This window comes from Esox lucius, chromosome 24 (genome assembly GCF_011004845.1).
Source record: "Esox lucius isolate fEsoLuc1 chromosome 24, fEsoLuc1.pri, whole genome shotgun sequence".
In the NCBI taxonomy this organism is placed as follows: domain Eukaryota; kingdom Metazoa; phylum Chordata; class Actinopteri; order Esociformes; family Esocidae; genus Esox; species Esox lucius.
In genome coordinates this window covers 22,083,036-22,090,408 of record NC_047592.1, presented here as the reverse complement: position 1 = coordinate 22,090,408, position 7,373 = coordinate 22,083,036, and positions in this window count along the sequence as shown.

The following is a 7,373-nucleotide window of genomic DNA, read 5'->3' as shown; positions in this document are numbered from 1 at the left end:
TTCGCTGGCATTCGCCTTTCATATTGAAGGTAAGAAATTATGTCTGCAAATAAATCTAATATAATGTACATTTGTGCCAGACCGCGTAAGCGGAGCCAGCTAAAAAGAGCAAATTTCTCTTACTTACAAGTCAAGGTGTTGACTTGGCCTCCAAATTCCACAGATCTAAATCCAATCAAGCATCTGTGGGATGTGCTGGACAAACTTGTCCAATCCATGGACCCCTACTCGCAACTTACAGGACTTAAAGGATTTGCTGCTAACATTTTGGCACCAGATACCACAGCACACCTTCAGACATTTAGTGGAGTCCATTTCTCGATAGGTCAGGACTGTTTTGGCAGCAAAAGGGGGTCTTACACAATATTAGGCAGGTGGTCATAATGTTATGGCTGATCGGTGTACAAATTTGCAGTAAAACAAGCAGGGGGATATTGCTTAACAAACACTTTTGAACTATTGATATTTGAACTTATGCCACAGCATGTAAACAGTTCAGTGACTGAGATGGCCAATGTGGCAAATGGTATATTTGCATATAGCCCTACTGTAGCTCTGATTGCCTGTGACACACAGGTCTGTATTGGGTCCAGGAATTACAATTTTAAATAATGTGCTCTTGCTCTGCATAATAAAAGTAATAACAAAGAACAACATTTGTTATTATGGTTTATGGCAGTACTATGGTCTGATGATCTATTTATTCCATCAATTAAGTAGTTTTTTTTCTATAATGAAAACTAATTGGGCAAAGTTTAACTTTGTAGTCTGGAAGGGCTAACGTGTTTCTGCTCAGCAGAAGTGGAGCTGCTTCTCAGGTGACACAATACGAGACATGCATACATACAGACTGGTGTCAAATGAAAGGAAAAGCCTACATAAAGTCTCAGTAAGGTGTTGGGCAACAAATAGCACAGACAGCTTCAATCCGCTTTGGCATAGATTCTATGAGTCTCTGGAGCTCCACTGGAGGGATGGAACACCATTCTTTCATTTTTGTTTAATTTGGTGTTTTGATGATGGGGTGCTGTCTAACATCTAGGTCCCAAATCTCCCATAGGTGTTCAGCTGTGTTGAGACCTGGTCATTACGAAGGCCTTCATTCATTTAATTTTGTTATACTCAACAAACGATTCAGTGACCAGTTGATGGGGGCTTTGTCATCCTGGGAGATACCCAATAATAAAAACATTTCAATGCCACTTAATGTCACTCTTAATCCAAAATTGAGGTCAACTGGGCCTTCTCAGCATTTTTAAACATTCCACAAAACATGATTTTAAATGCGTAATTGTATCATGTAATACGTTTGTATGGAAACATCTGTTTTCGTTATGATCCCGCCACTCATTTGTTGAGGTTTTTCCTTTAATTGGTCACCCATCTGTACAATTACATTTTACCAAGCAGTACATAAGAGAGCAAGAGGAAGTGAGAAACTAGAACATGAAGACCTTGAGGACATAGAATGCAAATTTTAATTGGCTGTATTTGCTTACTTGGTGTTATGGTGCTGATTGTGGTGGACAACATAAAGCGATATCTATAATCTGTCTAGTTGTAGGATGTTGAGGAGGGTTTTAAGAGCAGTATAGTGGGTCAGTCACCAGTTTGGAGGTGTTTTAATGTTGTGAGCTCTGGGGGGCTGTTTGCTTTTTACAATTCTAAAACTAAACCTATGCTCTGATCTGGAATTTACACATTATTTTAAATTATGACACCTTTGTTTTGTTTCCTGATGAGATGCTAAATAAAGATACTGAACTGTCATGAACGAAACAAAGGTGTCTGTCATTCTGTTTCATGCTCCTCTTTGTTTTAACTATTGCTGATGTAATTGTAACCCAACATCAACCCCTAGTGGTGATCTGGAATAACTTTTCTGGGATGATGTCATAGGACATGTGGCTACTGAAATGATTGTCAACCTTCCTTGACTGTGTACAGATTGTCTGACCTAGTGCAGAACTGTGCACTTCTTCCAATTCCCTATGTGAAAGCCTTGCCTTGGCTAAAGGGACTTTCCACTATATTCCTTTCACCGGTCTGTTATTTCTTATATCCATGATATAAGGCAGTGTCTTAACGCACGCTTTACAAGAAAGCTGGAGAACTTGAATGACTTTCACCTATTACTCTTCAGACACTTGGCAAGTTCAAGCTAATGTGAACTGTTAACCTTTAAGAGTAATGGACATACTAAAAACCTGTTGGTATTAATGTTGTTTGCTTTATCCTGTTTGCCATTGTTTACATTTTATTCCACCACTGCTCAGGTGAGTCAGACGTGTGGGTTTAACTCAGGGGTGTGTTTATGTGGGACAACCAGGCTCATGTTTGTATAGTAGAGATCCTGTTTCCCTGAAGACAGGTACGATAAAATAAGTGATACATTTCATGAATGATGTTAGGACCACAGTATTATGTAGTCTGCTTTAAAAAAAAATGGCAAAATGTTTCTAGTTCCATTATAGTTGTTTTAACTAAATATGCATATGTTGACATGACACAAGCACCCCTTTTTATCATTACTGTAAAAACATTATTGCCTACTTTATATACAAATATTTGACAGCCTGAATATGACATTTGATTACAAGTGTCATTGCTGCTGACAAAGATGGTGACCTATTTGATATTAAAGAACTCAAACTTGAGGTGAGTGGGCACTGATATAAATACATAAGTCAGATAGACTTATGTATTTTGCATTACATGCCAACATTGTACCCAATGCATGAGAAATGGAAATTCAAGTCCAACTCAATGCTGGATTTTACGTGACATATTTTATTTGCGGGGACAATCATACATTTTCTCAGTGCACCACTACAGGTGCTGGTCATAAAATTAGAATATCATCAAAAAGTTGATTTATTTCAGTAATTCCATAAAAAAAGTGAAACTTGTATAATGTATACATTCATTCCACAAAGACTGATATATTTTGAGTGTTTATTTCTTTTAATTGTGATGATAACTGAAAACTAATGCAAATCCCAAATTCAGTATCTCAGAAAATTTGAATATTACTTAAGACCAATTAAAAAAAAGGATTTTTAGAAATGTTGGCCAACTGAAAAGTATGAACATGAAAAGTATCAGCATGTACAGCACTCAATACTTAGTTGGGGCTCCTTTTGCCTGAATTACTGCAGCAATGCGGCGTGGCATGGAATCGATCAGTCTGGGGCACTGCTCAGGTGTTATGAGAGCCCAGGTTGCTCTGATAGTGGCCATCAGCTCTTCTGCATTGTTGCGTCTGGCGTATCGCCTCTTCCTCTTCACAATACCCCATAGATTTTCTATAGGGTTAAGGTCAGGCCAGTTTGCTGGCCAATTAAGAACAGAGATACCCTGGACCTTAAACCAGGTACTGGTAGCTTTGGCACTGTGTGCAGGTGCTAAGTCCTGTTGGAAAATGAAATCCGCATCTCCTTAAAGTTGGTCAGCAGCAGGAAGCATGAAGTGCTCTAAAATATCCTGGTAGACAGCTGCGTTGACCTTGGACCTCAGAAAACACAGTGGACCAACACCAGCAGATGACATGGCACCCCAAACCATCACTGACTGTGGAAACTTTATACTGGACTTCAAGTAACATGGATTCTGTGCCTCTCCCCTCTTCCTCCAGACTCTGGGACCTTGATTTCCAAAGGAAATGCAAAATTTACTTTCATCAGAGAAGATAACTTTGGACCACTCAGCAGCAGTCCAGTCCTTTTTGTCTTTAGCCCAGGCGAGACGCTTCTGACGCTGTGTCTTGTTCAAGAGTGGCTTGACACTAGGAATGCGACAGCTAAAACCCATGTCTTGCATACATCTGTGCGTGGTGGTTCTTGAAGCACTGATTCCAGTTGCAGTCCACTCTTTGTGAATCTCCCCCACATTTTTGAATGGGTTTTGTTTCACAATCCTCTCCAGGGTGCGGTTATACCTATTGCTTGTACACTTTTTTCTACCTCATCTTTTCCTTCCCTTCGCCTCTCTATTAATGTGGTTGGACACAGAGCTCTGTGCACAGCCAGCGTCTTTAGCAATGACCTTTTGTGTCTTACTCTCCTTGTGCAAGGTGTCAATGGTCGTCTTTTGGACAGCTGTCAAGTCAGCAGTCTTCCCCATGATTGTGTTGCCTACAGAACTAGGCTGAGAGACCATTTAAAGGCCTTTGCAGGTGTCTTGAGTTAATTAGCTGATTAGAGTGTGGCACCAGTTGTCTTCAATATTGAACTTATTTTCTGAGATACTGAATTTGGGGTTTTCATTAGTTGTCAGTTATAATCATCAAAATTAAAAGAAACAAACACTCAAAATATATCAGTCTGTGTGGAATGAATGTATACATTATGCAAGTTTCACTTTTTGAATGGAATTACTGAAATTAATCATATTTTTGATGATATTCTAATGTTATGACCAGCACCTGTTTATCAGTGAATTCTTGGTCAGAGAAGGTTGACATTTAAAACATCCAAATGCGGGACAATTGGACAATTTTGTCAGATTGGCTCTGGAACCATTTGTGTTAGCCATTATCGGTGCCTTCCTCTCACTGTGTAATTTGTGGCCATTTCACAGCTTCAGTGGCCGGTGTCACATGCTGTGTTCAACAAACCACAATGTATCATGGGAAAATAATATTAAAGTTAAAAATAACATTATGTGACGGTCCTGGCCGGACGGGACCATTCCGCTACGTGTTTTCTGTGTGTCCTTTGTTTGTCATGTACTTGTTTGATCTTTTGTGTTCTCATTTCAGTTAATCTGTTTATTCCTTTCACCTGTGTTTAGCCCCCACCTGTTTCTGTTCACCTTGTTAGTCCGTGTATTTAGATGACACATTTTCTCCCTGTCCTTGTCGGTCATTGTGTTGTATTGTGGCGTTCTATGGTTTCTGTGTAGAGTCTATTTTGTATCAGTAGTGCAGGGCACAGGGTTTTGTTTCCATGTTGTGCCAGAATATACAGCTCCAAAAAAAATGGAGACCACTACAGCGTTTTCTTTGCTTTCCAAAAAAGTTGAAAAGGAAGGTTTTGAGTGAGGAACAGAAGGATTAAAATTAAGAGACCACTGCAAATTTAAGAGACCTCACTCAAAACCTTCCTTTTCAACCTTTTTGGAAAGGAAAGTTAAAAGTGCAGTGGTCTATACATTTAAGGGCTCTATTTTGCCATGTAAAGATTATCAAAAAATTACCATACTTTTCAGGGACTCTTCCACAATTTCCAAAACAAAGTGTCCCAAATTCAGAGAGGAAGATATTCTGCCTAAAGGCTGTATTCTTTTTGTATTAAAAATGAAAATGTAACAATATCCCAGGTCATTATACAACCATTAGCCATGTTATATAGATCATATACCACAATGTTTTAAATTTGTTTTTATTCTATGTTTTCATATTATTGTTTTAATATTTTTAAAGCAGGCAAGCAAGTTTATTTATATTTTTGATTTTATAGGCCTACAAAAATTAAATAACAAACAAAAATATACCAACATATATTTGAGATCAGAGTTAAATTGACCTTTACCCTTTGTTGAGTATAACTATAATGGTAAAAACCAGAAAGGGAACCAGGCAAGCCTAGTTCAGCCGGCCCGCAATTAAGTGATAAATGTTGTTGCCCTCACTGGATTCATCGTCTGGTGCATTTTCTAAGAACGCATCCATGCATGCTTTTTGGGTCAGGCTAGACAAAAACTTTTGGTGGCTACAACTTTCAGGGGATACTTTAATGTAAGTGTAAAATAAAACTGTTTGCGACTATTTATGGTGGATTTTCAAAGTATGCATCCATGCATGCTTTTTGGGGTATTATAGGCTAGATCACCCACTTGGGCAGTAAAAGAGTAGGGGTTTCGTCTTTTCTCTTGATGAAAAAGTCAGTTACCTACATTGATAATTATTGTATTAATGTCATTCACAAATGAAAGAAAAACAAACAGTGTTGTGAGATGAAATTGCTTTGGTAGTGTAAAGTTCATCTTCAATCTCACTAGGAATTGCTCAATTTATATGACTATTCCAATTAGTAAGTTAGTAGATTACTGGTAAGCCTATTACTGGCTAATAAGCTGTTAAAATGTCCAGTGGCAAAAGCCATTTATGTCAATCTCCCTCAGTCTGGGGTTCCATGCAAGATCTTATCTCTTGGAGTTGCAATGATCATGAGAAGGATGAGGAATCAGCCCAGAAATACACAGGAGGATCTTGTTCATGATATCAATGCAGTTCATAGATGCTATAATGTGGTGGAGGTAAACTTAATAAGAAACATTAGTCAGTTTAACACAATGCTTAATGGTAGAAACAGTAGAAACGTGGTCAGACGTACAGGCTGGGGTCATACACAGAAGGCACCGATACAAACTGAGGTACAAGAGGGCTAAGCAGGTCTCCAGGTCACAGGCAGGCAGAAGGTCAAAGTACTGTAGTCCAACAGACAGGCAAAAGTAAAGATAGAGACTGGGAATCAGAGTTAAAAGGCAGATCGGGTAGGAGCAGGTCGTTACACAAAATCCAAAACTGTAGCAATCCAAAAGAGGGCTTAGTAAAGATGCAGAAAAATAGCAATCAATACCTCACAGTCAGAAGGCTGGGAGTGGAAGAACTAAATACTGGGAGAAAACAAACGAAACAGCTAAGTGACACAGGTGATCAGTATTCTGGTGATTGTGAGGCGGGAAGAGTGATGCGTTCATGTGGAGTGGAAGGTTGCGGTCTAGGAGGTGCGCCGGTTCCCAGTGAGGAATGACGTGAACAGGGCACAGACCTTACAGATTCATTCTTATTTTGTCCAGCCTCAGCTCTTTGTATGATACGTCAAACTCATTTCCCACCAGTGTGAGAGCCAACCACTTTTTTCCTTAGGAGCAGTACCCCATATAGAGAGGATTTTCAGATGCGAGACTGGGGCCGTCTGATATGGTAGGAATTCATCCATAATCCAGATTAATAGAATAGTGATCTGTTAATGCAAAAAAAACATAGGTACTTCAGCTTTAACCAAAATGATGCAATACGTTACTAATGCAATTAGAGCAGTAAGATGTTATATTTTAGCTTACCAGTGGCATAAGGTGTCATATAATGGTTGGTTCCCACCTTTAATGATGATTAGTTTAAAGCCATTACAGTAATATGCAACTATATATCATGGGGATGACAAACTCAATTTTTTTACTGCTCTAATTGCATTGATAACCAGCATATAGTGTTAACAATGCGCCTTTCTGGTATATGTTCTACATATTGCATACCGTGATATGTTGTTCTTAACAACAGGTCTCATAGCCATAGTATTTTGACTAGCAGTCTGAGTCTTCATGGCGAGACGGCTCTTTTCGCTCAGTTCACCTGAATGTGCTGGCTC